Genomic DNA, 16955 nt, shown 5'->3' on the forward strand with positions numbered 1-16955 from the left:
ATGCTAATTTTGTACACATTAGGGAGTACTTAAAAAAATTTCCCCAAATGTTTAGTGTTATAGCAATATCTGAAATTCATAACACTAGAAATAAAACTTCACCTGTGTACACAGGACACCAGGAAGCAATGTTGAATTTTTTAAGGAATGGATGGTGGAAATATTTATGTTAAAGAGTCATAAAACTTGCTTAATTCAAACGATCATGGAATGACAAACAATTTCATTAATGTAATACATAGTCTGTTCCCAGCTATCACCAAACCTACTACAATAGCTTCTCACAAACCCACTCTGATATATATTTTTACGAATGATATGACAGTTAGTGGAATTTTATTTAGTGACATTAGTGGACTTCTACCAGTGTTTATGGTATTTGATATCTTCATCTCTTTTCTTTACTGGTATATTCCCAAACAAAATGAAAATTGCTAAAGTTTTCCAACTGTACAAATCTGACTTCAACAAACATGACTTCACAAATTACAGATCTGTATAATTGTTTCCACAATTCTCCAAAATTCTTGAGGAATTGTTCAATAACCGACTGGAAAATTTTGTCAGCACATTCTACTCTCTTTCAATATGCATTCAGTACAATAAATCATGATATTTTAAATACTAAACTGGAACGGTATGGCATCAGGGATACTGTATAACAATGGGTAGAGTTATCTAAGCAACAGGAAGCAGTTTTCTAAGGTGAAAAGTGTTCTAAATATCTGAATATTAATTGTGGTGTCCCTCAAAGGTTAACCGCTAGAACCAAAGTTGGTTCTTTTTTATATTAATGACCTATGCCATGTATTAAAATTAGAGCTGTCAAATGATTAAAATTTTAATCAGATTAATCACAGCTTACAAATTAATTAATCATGATTAATCACCTTGCACGAATATGCCTGAAGTATGCCCATTTTTACTATATTGTATCAACAGAAAGAGCAAGACATGTTCTTTGTGTTTTTTTTACATTAGATAATCACTTAAGTTGTAATAAACAGTTCAATATTAAACAAAACCAATTACTTAAAAATATATTTCATTCGTGCCAACCTTGTCCTGGTCAGTGGACCAGAAATCTAAGGCTGTGAGACCAAAAGATTTATTTACTGGAAGGAACAGTCCGGTGAAACTGCTTGGATGGTAGGAGGGTGAGCGGGGAGACCAAAGATCTTTCGGTCCCTTGGGTTGATTTTGAGGGTGTTGAGGATGCAGGTGTGGCTCAGGACTGGGAGGTGAAGTAGTCCAACAGTGTTTGTGATTTTGTGATCTAGAATATAATCCTAGCCTTCTGCAGGGTTTTCTGTAGGGATAACACACACATTAGGCCTGACAACACAAATAAGATGAAATACCCAAAATATACCAGACCAGAAATACCACGTGTTGAATGAAGGAAGGACTGTGGTAATATACTGCATGTGTGATGCATTCATGAATAGCAGCTATGCCTTAGGAACCTGTCAGAGCAGTGGGACAGCCATGCACACACACACACACACACACACACACACACACACACACACACACACACACACACACAGAGAGAGAGAGAGAGAAAACAAACACACACAAAAGCAACACACAACACATGGGGGAAAAAAGGGAAGAAACTGAAGGGCAGACGATCATTAAACATGAGTAAAACACAAATAATGTGCTTTGGTTACTGAGGATACAATATACAATTAGTAATTAACCTGAAAGGTGTAAATATTGAAAAGGTAAATAAAATAAGATTTTGGGGCTGACAATAGAAAATTAAATATCTTAGAAAAAACTCATTAAGCAAGTAGAAAAAAAGTTTCAAAAAGTTTTGTAGTGTCAAACAGAGCAAGACAGGTTTTGGATAAAAGACACTACATATTCTCTACTGTTCACTAATTCTTCCATAAATTACTTATCGTGCAGAGATTTGGGGCAATAACTATAAAATAAGGTTGCACTCATTCGTTGTACTTCAAAACCAAACATGCCGCATTTACAAGGTGGGATATCCAGATTATACCAATTCTCTAATTTTAGTTCACAGATAAAGTTGCATTTCAAACTACACAAGTAATATTCTAGGCAAAAAATTCATTATTCATTCATTACCAGGAAATGTTCACAAATTATTCATAGGGAGCGAGGTGGCTTCCAGGTTTAGGAGAAAACTCTGCATGTTTACATGCTCGTACAACAAAAATAAGTTTTTCTTTTTGTATATGTAAAATTAAACTATGGAACAGTCGTTGTGTGGTTTTAAAATAATCATTATAATTTTAAAAGAAATACAAAAGTATAAAAATAAAGACTGTTTAAACATCTATTAATTGGTGCACAATGTTGCCTTATGAAGGCTTTATGGTTATATATTGTACCTATGAAGTTGTTTGCAGAAAGCGGGAAAAATATATATATTTTGAGTTACGGATGGGATTGATTAAATAAGTTTTTACTTTCTCCCACTCCTTTTTGGACAAAAAATGTTGGAATGGCTTGCGGTGGAATGCTCACCTACACTTGTTTTCTTTCTGTTTAAAAAAAAATAAATAAATTGTCTGAGTAACTCCATGATTTTTGCTTTACTAGGAGCAACAAAGGGAAATTTATGACTGTCCAGTGAACAAACGTGTCATCATAAAGTCGTATTAGCTTCTTAAGGTCCCTTCTTCAATCGCCAAATTCCCTCTCTGTTTCCTCGTTGCTGGGTACGAAAAAAGAAAATGATGCATAAATCCAATTCTGTCTGCATGACAATATAATCATGCATATACTATTAAGCTTTGAGTGATGTTTAAAGATTATATATTTAATACTGCAAATGAGTCAAAAACATGGAAAAACATGTCTTAGAAAAGTAAATGAAGTTGACTAGTATTGTGGGTTCAAACTGTAAATGAGGTCAAAGTCAAATTAGACATATCAAAGCTTTTTGCCTTTTTTCATCATTTTTCATATTATCACAGATTTTTCTGATTTGTTTTTTGTTAATATATCTGTCAAATAATAGATCCAGCGTTGGCAATGTTGAATGTCATCGGTTCTAATAAATGTTGGAGGCGTAATCAATGACAACATCTGTTTTGATCGACTTCCACCCACTTATCACTCAGATTATCACACTGATGAGACTTTCAAGATGTCTCTGTGCAAAGTTACATCATGAAACTTTTATCACAGAGATCAGATTAGCATGATGCAATGCACAGACATGGTGAACACAAGGAGGGAGGCTTTGGAAAGAACATACTGCAAAGATTCTAATACATTTACATTTTAGGGCTAAAAAGTTTAAAAATTCACTTTTCTCCTGTCATGTTTCATGATTTTGGTTTATAGTCTGGTGTTTGTCATGTTTAGTTTCTGTTTAGATCATAGTTTGGGTTTTTGGTTTTGTCATGTTTAGTTCAGTTTGTAGTTTTCCCTCATGTGCTCTGTGTTTTCTGTTCCTGGCTCGTTACACCACCTGGTCTTATTTCTCTTACACTTCACCTGTTCCTCATTACTCCCTCTGTGTATACATGCCCCTTGGTTTTCAGTTGTCTTTGTCAGGTCCTTATGGTTACTCACGTTGTGTCTTGGTTCCTGGTTTGAGTTCCAGAAAAAATTTTGGTCAACAGCATCGTTCTGCCTCCTGCCTTTATTGTCTGCATTTCGGTCCTCCTCCACCTTGCTAGTACTCAGTTAGACCTCTTTTTTCTCTAGAACTGCCTTAATTCTTGGTATTATAGATTTAACAAGGTGTTGGAAACATTCCTCAGAGATTTTGCTCCACATTGATATGACAGCATCACACAGTTGCTGCAGGTTTGTTGGCTGCACATTCATGATGAGAATCCCCCGTTCTACACGTCCCAAAGCTGCTCTGTTGGATTGACTGTGGAGGCCATTAGAGTACAGGGAACTCATTATGTTCTAGAAAGCAGTTGGAGATGATTTGAGCTTTGTGACATGGTGCATGGTGTTTCAACCATGGCGTTGATAGTAAGAGGCCCAAAGTGTGCCAAGAAAATATCCCCCACACCATTATACCACATTCTTGGCTGTGTGTATGAGATCATTGTCTTGCTAAAATGTCCACCCTCGTTTCATCTAACCTTCACTTTCTGAATGAGAAGCGAGTGCTGCTATAGGCCTCTAACAATACATAACGAACAACTTAGCAAACAACCAATTCTCAATTGGACTTTTAGACTCTATTAGTAGAATGTCTATTTTTTTTTTTTTTATGGTCCAAATCCACCAGTATATTTGTGACTTGTAACTAAGTGATTTACATGATATTCATTCACAGGTGTAAAGAGGACCAGATTTTTATCAGAAAAAAAAAAACAAAACAAACTCTTTTAGCTCTTATAGAAACCAAACGACTTGGCTTTATGAACAAGACAACCAATACATTATTGAATTCAAATTATTCTAAAATGCAATGTTTGTTATTTGGGTCAGTATGATGAGCTCACAGCGAGGCGCTCAGCTCACATTCAGAAACTTATCCTGGTTATGGAAAAACTGTGCATATTTCAAGCTGAGTGAGGTGTAAAATGCTAAACTCACTGACATAGCACAGATCCTCTTCTTCTGATTAGCCTGGTTATCGCTCAAAAGAGAAAATAGGAGAGTGAATAAAAGACAGAGAGGGCAAATGTGAAGGGGAAAAAGGAAGATGAAAAATGGAACACAGAAGGGATAGAATCCGACTAGACCCAAAGCGAGATGAACAGGGAAATAATGTGACAGATGCTAAATGACTTGAAGCTGAAGGACTAGATGAAAGTGAAAGGCAATCAAGTAGACCAGGGGTGTCCAAAGTCAGTCCTCGAGGGCCACTGTCCTGCAGGTCTTGGATGTTTCCTGCTGCAGCAGACCTGAATTAGATTAATGGGTCAACATGCTTGTGCAGAACTTGACAGCAAGCTGTTGAGGAGAGTCATTTAATTTGAATCCGATGTGTTGGAGCTAGGAGACATTTCAAACCTGATGGACCACAGGCCTCGATAATCACAGCTGGAGACCCCTTAAGAAAGCCATTCACATTGTTTCTCTAAGAATATTTGCTGGATTCAATAAAAAAGATAGTCTCTAACTCTTTAATATGGAAAAACACATGATTGTAAAGGAACATTAAGATGAATGCTAATGCAATGCTAAAAATAAATAAATAAAGATTATTTCATGATTGAGCCACTATAATCTTCTAGAGAAGATGTTGACTGTTTGGTGTTTTAATGACAATGACAGGGTCAAGCACCAAGCCTCTTCTCTCTTCACTATACACCTCCTCATTTGGTGGAGTGCTATGCAGGTGGTACTCGACTTTTCCTTTCTTTCCACCTGACAACACAACCATCTCAATGCAAATATCAGCATACCTTGCTGATATCTCCACATGTATGAAGGATAGCCACTTACAGCTAAATCTGTCCAAGACCAAGCTTATTGTCTTACTGGCTTACAGATAAGCTTGCAGTTTGCCTCTATCACACTTATGCCTACGTCTTCTGCCAGGAATCCTGGTGTAATGGCAGACAACCAGCTGACCTTTAAGGTCCATGTTGCCTAGAGTCTTGCCGATTTGCTCTCTACAACTTTAGGATGATCAGACCCTACCTGACAGAACACATGGCACAGATCTTGGTTCAGGCTCATTTCACGCATTGACTGTGGCAATTCCTTACTGACAGACCTGCCTGCATGCTCAGTTAAACCTCTGCAGATGATTCAGAATGCAGCCCCATGTCTGGTCTTCAACCAGCCCAAAAGATTTTTATGCTGCTAATCACTCTTCACTGGCTTCCAGCTGCAACATGCATCAAATCCAAAGGTCTACTTCTGTCTTACAAAACAATAACCCAGAGCTCCTGTGTACCTTCACTCTTAAATCCAGAGCTACACTCCCTTTAAACAGTTACGCTCTGCCAGTAAAAGACACCTAGTGCTCCCACCACAATGTGGGGCAAAATCAGCAGCTAGAGTCTTTTTATTTGTTGTTCCCCAGTGGAGGAATCATCTACCAAACTCTGTCCAATCTGCAGAGTCCTTATCTACTTTTAAGAGCATGCTAAAGACTCAGCTGTTTAAGGAGCATTTCGGCACTTAGCTTAATTCTTCTACTCTTGGAATGTGTTAGAAAGATTTTTCCAGCTCTTTGGCACAACTCAGCACTGAATAAACTGTGTGCACGCATGCCCAAGATTATATTGTGTGATGAAATCGTGATCTCGCAACTAAAAAAGGACTATTGTACGGAGGGGAAATGCACTGCTTAGCACTATACGACAGCACCTGGGTCCACAGCAGTCTGACTACCACTCATTTATGATGTTCCATCCTGTTTGTTCTTGTTTGTGTTGTCCTTGCTCCCAGATGTAAGTCGCTTTGGTGAAAAGCATCTGCTAAATGATTGTAGAATAGAATAGAATAGAATAGAATAGAATAGAATAGAGAAGAGACTATGATGGACTACACTGTCTATGCTAAAGTGGATGATTTAAACCAAAACTAAACAGAGCATAACCTTCTAAGCGAACAGCTTCTAGAAGAGAGTAGGTCATAAAAGACCTCAACATGACAGGACCTGTATATGTGATTATGTTGTGCATTGACAATGAAGCTACTGTATGAAAATAGTGGTTTCAAAGTGCATAAATTTTATTTTGACATTGGTAAGGGCATAAAGGTGGTCCACAGAAGTCATTAATTTGGACTTCCTGCAATTTTCTAAAATTTTCTACAATATATAAATGGACTGTTAATTTCTATATCATTATTATTCTCATTTTTATTTAACAAATATTTATGGTCCTTTTTTTGCATGGATCTATACCAGATAACCTTAAGTCTGCTTAATTTTCAGTGAGTGTATTTAGGAAATATTTATCAACTAAGATTTTCACAATGGAAATGAAAATAAACTGTGAAGCTGCTCAAGAATTACCTCAGTATCCACGTTACTTAGTTCTGACTAAGCTCCGTCTAAGCCTCCCTCCGCCTTCAGATGGGGGGATGGGTATTGACTGATGTTTGTGCTTATGCACCAAACAGTCAACCTATCACCACCTGGTGGCAAGGTTATAATGGTTTGGGATTTTTTTTTAGTTTTAGTTTTTATTTTGTTTTAATTTTTTTATTTTCAAATTCAGTTAGTTTTAATTAGTTTTTAGAGCACATTTTCTAGTTTTTATAAGTTTTTGTTTTTAAAAAATGCTTAGCTTTTGTTTAGTTTTTATTAGTTTTAGTGTTAGTTTTAGTTTTTGGATTGTTTTTTCTAAATTGGGGTATTTGTCAGGTGCAAAATTCAAAATAATCAGAATAAACACTGTAAAATAAAAACTTAACAAGATACAATTTTAAAAAACTGTATCAGGAGGAAACATGAACAGCCATCGACAAATCAAATACAACAGCCCATAAGAAAGCAGCTTTAAGTAAAAAAAAATAAATAAAAATGTGTGCAATGCTGCATCTGAGATAGTATGCTAGGTAAAAATCAGTGTAACCAACATACTGAAGACAAACATCAGCATAACATGAATCCATTCAAGAGACAGTTCACAGTCCTTGGCAGCCAGGAGTCTAAAGGAGATAAATCTAACTAGTCAGGAACAACCTTAAAACCCCAACAAACTCTAGACCAGAGGTTTAATTTATTCATTGAAACAATTCATAATTAACTACATACAGAATTGCACTACAGGTGCAGCAGCTTTAGAACAAATCACTGCAGCTGATTATCAGTACAGGACCTCAAATGTTAGACTGGACATGATAAAGTGAATGCAGTGAATATTTTAGACACTCAAAGTGCACGTGTCTGGTAGAACACAGAGCCAGCAGCTGGTTAAGATACTGATCTATCTCAGCTAGATGCTGATGTGCTTTTCTTTTCAGAATTAAAAGTTTAGTCTCCCAGAAAGACCAAGAGAAACTCATCCATGTGTTCATCTCCAGTAGGCTGGTTTACTGAAATGGTCTTTTAACAGGACTTCCTGAAAAGAGCATTAAACATCTGCAGCTCATCCAGAACGCTGCTGCTAGAGTTTTAACCAGGACTAAGAGATCTGAACACATCACACCAGTTTTGAAATCTTTACACTGGCTTCCAGTCAGTCACAGAATAGATTTTAAAACCCTTCTGATCGTTTACAAACCCCAGAACGGTTTAGGCCCAGAATACATCTGTGATATGTTCAGAGAATATAAACCTAGCAGAGCTCTTAGATCCAAAGACTCTGGTCAACTAGTCCAAACCAGAGTCCAGAGTCCAGACTAAACATGGAGAAGCAGCATTTAGCTGTTATGCTGCAAACAAGTGGAACAAACTGCCAGTGGAGATTAAACTTTCACCAAATGTGGACACTTTTAAATTCAGGTTAAAAACATTTCTTTTCTCATGCACCTATGCACGAAATCTGCATCCTAACTTTTTAGCTCATCTTGCATTTAAGCATTTTAATGTAATTTATGATTTTATTGTGATTCTTGCTATGTTTTGGTGCCTTTTACTATTTCTTAATATTTGTAATGCTTTTGTTTTATGTAAAGCACTTTGAATTGTCCTGTACATGAAATGTGCTATACATATGAACTGCCTTGCCTTTTGTGCTAAACATACATAACCTACTATACAACATTGTAAAAAAAACTAATTTAAGCCTCTCCAATTCAGCCTTTCAATATTTTGTGTTTGACTGTCTGTTTTGGTCTGTTTTGGTGTGTGTGAGACTGTGTGTGTGTGTGTAATGGACAGTGTACCTGTGACTCAAGTTCCTCCCCCATGCTGCTCGGCCTGGCTGAAGCTTCTCTTTCCGGGGAGGGGGGGCAGAGAGGCTACCTGTTCCAGGTACTCCTGGTTAGCCTTCCTGTGCAGCTTTTTCAAATGGACTTTTTGATTTGTGTTTTTTTCTTCCACATATTGTATCACCAGCTTCTTCTACAAGGCACGTTTATCTTTGGCATGGTCATAATGAAAGAAATCCCAAATAGGACTCTCCTCGCTTTCTCCTAACTTTCTCCATAGCCATCACCAAAGGTGTTACAACCTCACATGGCCAGGGCTGGTAGTCCTCTGGCAGCTCTCCTCAGATTCTCCACACCTGGTCCTGATCTGCTCATTACCATCAAGTCCAATCTGTCACACCTGTCCTCCAGTCCTTATAATCCCTTGTTCTGCCCTCAGTCCTCATCGGACCTGGTCCTACGCATCATATGGACGTTCTCCCAGTCCCTTCCAGACTCCCTGGTGACCCACGTCTGCTCTGCCTTGGTCAGATCAAGTAAGATTCTTTATCTGTGTTCTTTCCAATAAAGATCTGTTAACCTGTTCCTGTCTCCAAGGAGTCCATGCGTTACAGAAGGACATTTTTGCTTTCATTTTAGTTCATTTTGTAAACACACAATAGCAGTGCGGTTTTCATCCCGGTCATGGAACAGTGGACCCGCTCTACACCCTCTTCAAGGTCTTGAAGATGACATGGGAGTTTACACAACCAGTCTACGTGTGCTTTGTGGACTTGGAGAAGGCGTTCAACCGTGTCCCTCGAGGGCTCCTGTGGAAGGAGCTGCAGGAGTATGGAGTCCTGAAACCCCTTGTACAAGTTGACCCTGTTCGACCAGTGCCAGAGCTTGGTCCACAGTGGTATTTTTTCGCTATGGATTTGTATTAAATAATGGCATACACATAAAAAAAATGCAAACCAAAGTCAGGGTGAACAGTCAAATAAGCTCATCTTTATTGATAAAGTTACATGATTTGATAGAACGCAATGATGCACGTCTGGTCCAGTAGTTGTAGTTTCTCTGTTAATGGGTGAGTCTACCTGTGTCTGAAAAGGGTTTCATAAGCCACTTTTGCATGGGATCACCAATGAGGTAATGTCCAACTTCACAGCCAGAAATTGTGACCTTATTTTGCTCTAGTAACCGACCAGTGCAAAGAAGTCCCCACAAATCAGAGTGACGCAGGATTCTAGCATCATGCATACTCCCTAGAAAGCCAACACACACATCTCAAAAGAGTCCTTTTCAAGGATTCAAGGATTCAAGGATTCAAGGAACTTTATTGTCATACCAGCTCACATTTACATGTTTATGGTACGAAATTAGAACTGAGGTCCCGGTTTGAGCCATAAGAAGGAGGGCAATAAGTGAAATAAAATAAGACATGAAGAAAAATAGAAATATAGGCTAAATATAAATAGAATATAAGCTAAATACAATAGAATATAAACAGCAAAATTTTTTAAATAAAAATAACAGTAAACACTAAAGAGCCCAGTTTGCATGTGCAGCCTAGATAAATATGTGCAAGTATGTATGTGCATGAGGTAGTGATAGTCCAAAGTATAACATTTCTGATATTAATATTAATGATATTGCACTTATATGGACAGCAGGTAAACATGTAAACATGTGGACAGGAACTCCCCTGGGGGGAGTAAAGTGTTTGCAGTGCAGGTCTGTTTGTCGGAGGGGGGGTGGGGGGTGGATTCAGTTGGGGTGGGGATGGGGGGGGGTGGGGGCAGGGCAGCAGGGTTTGGGCTGGTGTTCAGAGGTGGGGAAGTAGGGTGGGGTCTACAGGGCATGGCAAGAGTTCAGCAGTCTGACAGCTTCAGGGAAGAAGCTGTTCCTGAACCTGGTGGTCTTGCTCCTTATGCATCTCAGCCGCCTGCCTGAGGGGAGGGGTTGGAAAAGTCCATGTGCTGGATGGGTGGAGTCCTTCATGATGCGGAGGGCCCTCCCCCTGCATCGTGCTGTGTAGAGGTCTGAGGTGGTGGGAAGGCTGCTCCCCATAGTCCTCTGTGCAGCCTTTACCACCCTCTGCAGAGCCCTCCTCTCAGCGGCGGTGCAGTTGCCGTGCCACACAGTGATGCAGGTGCAGAGGACGCTCTCCACCGCGCAGCGGTAGAAGCTCCTCAGGACAGCGCTCCCTAGTCCGGCTCGCCGCAGCTTCCTAAGGAAGTAGAGGCGCTGGTGTGCTTTCCTGACCAGCTGGGAAGTGTTGGTGTTCCAGGTGAGGTCCTCGGTTATGTGCACACCCAGGTACCTGTAGCTGGAGACCACCTCCACAGCTACTCCTCCGATGTGCAGGGGAGGAGTAGGGCGCTTATCCTTCCTGAAGTCCACCACCATCTCCTTGGTCTTCTTCACATTGATGCAGAGGTTGTTTTCTCTGCACCACTGCACCAGGTGTTCCACCTCCTCTCTGTATTCCGACTCATCGTTGTTGTTGATGCGTCCCACAACCGCTGTATCATCTGCAAACTTCACTATATGACAGCTGGGATGTCTCGCCGAGCAGTCATATGTCAGCAGAGTGAACAGGAGGGGGCTCAGCACACAGCCCTGAGGAGAGCCAGTGCTGAGGGTGATGGAGGAGGAGGTGGAGTTATGGATCCTGACAGTCTGAGGTCTGTTGGTCAGAAAGTCCAGGACCCAGTTCCCCAGTGTGTTACTCAGACCAAGGGTGGAGAGCTTCTGGACCAGTGTCTGTGGGATGATGGTGTTGAAGGCAGAGGAGAAGTCCAGGAAGAGCAGGCGGGCGTATGAGTTTCTGCTCTCCAGGTGGGTGAGGGTTGTGTGGACCACTGATGAGATGGCGTCATCAGTGGAGCGGTTCTTTCTGTATGCATACTGATGTGGGTCCACGGTGACGTTGATGGAGTCTTTGATGTGGGCCATAGCCAGCCTCTCGAAGCACTTCATGACTACCGGGGTCAGGGCTATGGGTCGGTAGTCATTCAGGCATGTCACTGTGGGACACTTTGGGACGGGGACAATGGTTGCAGTCTTTAGACAGGTGGGAATGGATGCCAGCGACAGTGAGGTGTTGAAGATGTCCGTCAGCACCTCAGCCAGCTGGTGTGCGCAGTCTTTCAGTACACGCCCTGGGATGTTGTCTGGGCCAGCAGCTTTGCGGGGGTTGATTCCTTTAAGAGTCTTCTTCACATCAGCAGTGGACACACAGAGGGGCGTGTCACCAGGTGGTGGTGTTAGTCTATTGCAGGGAGGGGGGGAGTCAGGGTCCTCAAAGCGAGCGTAAAACCTGTTTAGTTCGTCTGGCAGGGAGGGGTCCTTTGGACATTGTGCATCCTTGGTGTTGTAGTCTGTGATGCACTTTATGCCCATCCACATGCTCCGGGGGTCGTTGGAGGTGAGGTGACCCTGAATCTTCTGAGCGTATGCGGCTTTGGCCCTCTTGACACCCACCGTCAGATCTTTTCTCGCCGTTCTTAGTGCTGATGCCTCACCTGCCCTGAACGCAGCATCCCTGGTTTTCAGCAGAGCTCTCACCTCAGCATTCAACCAGGGTTTCTGGTTTGGATAGCAGGTAACTGTCCTGGTGGTGGTGACATCATCAGTACACTTGGAGATGAAGCCGAGGACGGAGGAGGTGTAGTCCTCCAGGTCCACCTCTCCCTCACACATAGCTGCCTCTCTGAAGACCTGCCAGTCTGTGCACTGGAAGCAGTCCTGGAGAACAGAGGCTGCATCACTGGGCCACACAGTGACAGTCTTCTTTGTTGGCCTGATCCGTCTCAGCAGGGGGCGGTAAGCTGGCGCCAGCAGGATGGAGATGTGGTCAGAGAGGCCAAGATGGGGGCGAGGAAGAGCTCTGTATGCACCACGTATGTTTGTGTACACACAGTCCAGAGTGTTGTCCCCTCGTGTGGGAATGGTGACGTGCTGGTAAAACCTGGGCAGAGTGTCCGTCAGTTTCACGTGGTTGAAGTCTCCCGCAACCACGTAAAGTGCCTCCGGGTGCGCAGTCTGCAGTGAGCTGATCGTGTCATGTAGCTCCTGTAGCGCTTCGTTAGCATTAGCACCCGGTGAGATGTAAACAATGGTGACGAACACCGCGGTGAACTCTCGAGGCAGATAGTGCGGCCGACATTTCACCGTCATAAGTTCTATCGCCTCAGAGCAGTGGCTTTTTACCAGTCCACAGTTTGTACACCAACCTTCGTTTATGTACGAAGTGGTTTTCCATCCACCACTGCTTGCAGAACAACTGAATGCCATCCTTTGCAGTTGTAGGAGTCCCCAGGATAATTTTCTGGTGCAATGATTGGAATATGGCTGCCATCTATAGCACCCACACACTAGGGGGCTCTCCAGCTGTTAAATTTGTGGCTATCTCCAGTAACCTTGTGGGATCAGGAGTCCGGAGATGCACAGGGAGAAGCAATTTAATGGCACCATTGCAGAAATCCTAGACACACCGGTAGACAGCTTCCAGATGGCAATTGCTACACGCTTTGGGACCAGGATACACAATTGGTAGTTTGTGTCCTTTTTAGAAAGGAAGGGTTTGATCACAGATGTACTGGTATGATTCCCACGACACACAGAAGTTCTTTACAAATTGCTGTGCAATGAACAATGGAGTCCCACCAATATCTTGACAGAGGATGTGCCCAGATAACGGGATGCCGCCAAATCCCGGTTCGTCTTAATAAGATCCATGAACAACAACATAAATGTCATTACGTTTTTGTATAGCTCATATATAATTAACGTACGTAAATTTAATACCAAGTTAAGCTACGTGTTGTAGCTAACAATGGATAGGATATTATACTGAATATTTACCTTCCTCCTTAAACGTTGTTGCCATTCTCCGCGCTGGGCTATTACATGTTACCCGACAGCTATTACTAGATGACTCTTTAATTGATGAAGACGGAGAAAAGTTTGGATGGCCAAGATTAGCATTTGTAGGGAGACAACAAATTCCCCCTTGTTTACAATTGAACAGACTCTCCTTTGTTCCTCTGTAGGCGGGCGTACCCTGTTGCAGAAATATGTTAGACTACGTGATGACACAGCCCTGGGGCTAACCCAACTTGGCTTAGTCTGGTGGAAAACCGAGCAGGTTCGCTGGACGCTCCAGCTAAGCACTGGCTCTAACACCAACTCCGACACGAACCAGTTCGCCGTTAGCTGAAATGCCCTTTCTGTGAGGACTCCAGAGTGCATCATTAGAACCCCCCTGCCCACTATTCAGGACCTGTACTCCTCCAGGAGGACAGCAAACATCACAAAGGACTCGTCTCCCAAGTGGCAAGTGACTTTTTGTGTTAGCATTTTCTGCCCATGTATGTGTATTCCTGGATAGGTTCTCTCCAGGTACTCAGGCTTCCTCCCACCACACATGTTAGGTTAATTGGTCACTCTTCCTAGGAGTGAGTGGTTGTTTGTCTCTATGTTAGCCCTGTGATGGACTGGCAACCTGTCCAGGGTGTATCCCGCTTCTCGCCTGCAAATTGCTGGGATAGCCTCCAGCTTCCCTGCGACCCTGAATTGGAATAAGCAGTATAAAAAACGAATGAAAGAATTGAATTAAAAAAATCACTGCTCACTCCAAACATATAAAGATGTGTTGCTTTTACCAAACAGATGCAGATGCTTTATTACTTGTCTTTGTTGGGACAAGAATCAAAAGCATTTACTTCAAGGCTGTTTCTTCTGACACACTGAAAAAAGGGTCTTTAAGGCAGTGTCTGTGTACAGTATTTTGATAAACCTTTCATCCACATGCAAGTGCGATTTTGAAGTACTGTGTGGCTTGTGTCACTATACTGTATATTAAACTCCTTTGTTTCAATGAAAGTGGTAGCTGAGATTGTGCTGTTTCTAATTTTGTCAAAATGACTTTTTACATGTTTGCATACAAATATACAGTTAGCGACTGACTGTACTGAAGAATGAAGGCATCACAACACGTGTGATTGCTATCAGTCAATAAGAAAGAATTTGCCATTCCGCATTTTACTAACTCTTTCCTTTGTCTTCATGTAGACAGAAAAACTTGGGCGAGCTGCCCTTGTTCACGTGGACATGGCTTAAGAAAAAGGAAGTGTTTAACCATATACAGATACATCTTTTAATGTTATTTTACTTCAAATTTACTTTCATCTTTACTAAATGGCATGTCAGCCGTCAAATTATCCAAGCATGAAATATGACTAACAGCATTTAAATTCTGTTTTTATAAGGGAACTGTGGTATTAACTACTGAAACTTGTTATGTTTGCTGCTCTGCTGTGCAGATCTGCAATCAAGCTCATCTGCTCCACCTGCCCTGATTGCTCACTCTCCTCACCTGCTCCCCGCCCTACTTAAATACCCTCCAGTCTCTGCTTCCCTGCCAGATGGTCAACTTACTAATCTTGTTCAGGTCCAGAGTTGTTCTTGTTGTTTTCAGACCCCTGGCATTTGATTCTGCCTGTTTCCTGGATTTCTCTTGCCTAACCCATGTCGGACGTTTCCTGCCAAGTGTCAACCCGGATATCAAACCCTGCCTGGACTTTTTGTGATCTCCGCTCTCTCTCAATAAGTAGTCTGCCGCACTCCTCTGTGTGTGACCCATGCCTGCCCATGACCATGTCTTTTGGATTTTGGACTTAATTTTTCTTTCTGAGATTTTTGCAGATTCTCACGCAACATGCCTGTTGGACTTATCCTCTTTCCACGACCACATCCCCTTTTTTTCTGCAATAAACTTTATCCTGTTTAAACCTAAGATTTATGTGTGCCTGAACTTCTGGGTCTTCAGGAGCTAATCATTACAGAAACTGTTTGACATCAAATATCAATCTGAAGTATCTGTTGAATATTTGGTGCCACTGTACATTTTCTAACATGTCACTTTGGGACGGCAGTGGCTTTGGTGGTAGAGCAGGTCATCCAATGACCGGAAGGTCAGCGGTTCGATTCCCACTCCCTCAGTCGTTGTTTTCCCTGGGCAAGACACTTAACCCTCCTTGCCTCCAGTGTTGTTCCAATGCGGATGAATGTTCGGTGATGGTTGGAGAGGCCGTAGGCGTGGATTAGCAGCCACGTTTCTGCTAGTCTGCCCCAGGGCAGCTGTGGCTGCACACGAACTTGCCATCACCAGGTATGAGTGAGGAGTAAATGAATAATGATGTGATGGCTTAAGCCCCACAATGGTAATGTTGGTCACATATTTTCATTATAGATTTTATTTGCAGATAAATATTAAAAAGTATTGGTATTCATGTTTTACCTTGCATTGATGATTTGGAGTGCACACGTATCAACAATGGAAGATTATGTGCTTTAATGTGTTTTCTTGTTTGCGTTACCATGGTGGCGCTAGCGTCATGTCCTGGTTGACGAAAGCCGTGGCAAAGGGCTGAGGAACTTTAAATCTGGGAGCCGGCTCGTTAGGCTCTACCATGTGCTGCTGGATCATTGGGGGGTTTTCAAGTTTAGGTAGTTTGGAGTCTTTGTCTAGTTATTGTCTTCCATTTTGTTTTCGCCTGTGTGTGTTATTTGGTTTGGCCAAACCACTATAAGTTACCCTCATTGTGCCATTGTGTTAGGTCAGTTTTTCCCTCAGTTAAGTTGGATTTTGTTGAAGTTACACTTTTGAGTATCGTTACATTTAGTTGGCCTCTTTCAATGGCTGGCTAGTTGATTTATTCTTTTGGATTTTTGGGTCAATAAAATCCTAGGTTTAGAAATTACTTTGTGTCCTGCTGCTTTACTGCTTGGTCCCTTACAAATGGATACAATGTAAAGCACTTTGAGTGCCTTAAAAAAGCGCTTTATAAATCTAATCCATCATTATTATTTTGTGGTGGGGCCTGAATCCCTATGGTATCTTTTTTTTTTCCAAATCCTGCCCAAAATGTCTGATCATGGTCTAACCAAGCCATTCTACCACTTTCTCATTCGTAGGTTCAGCCTCTGAATGCAGTTTAAGTGAAAATGTGCAAATGTACATCAGGATGGGATTTATTCATCCAGCTGTTCTGATTCTTCTCCCATCTCAAGACTTTTTTTTCTGATTAATGTACTGTATACATGTATTAATTTGATTGAGAAATCAAGATTCTCCAAGTAAAACCCATTCAGGAATTCCTAATGCCTTTCCTTAATTTAATGCACGTATAATAATTATGGACCAAAATCTTGACTCACATATGAACTAGATTTTT

The sequence above is a fragment of the Melanotaenia boesemani genome, chromosome 3, assembly GCF_017639745.1.
Source record: "Melanotaenia boesemani isolate fMelBoe1 chromosome 3, fMelBoe1.pri, whole genome shotgun sequence".
Taxonomy (NCBI): Eukaryota; Metazoa; Chordata; class Actinopteri; order Atheriniformes; family Melanotaeniidae; genus Melanotaenia; species Melanotaenia boesemani.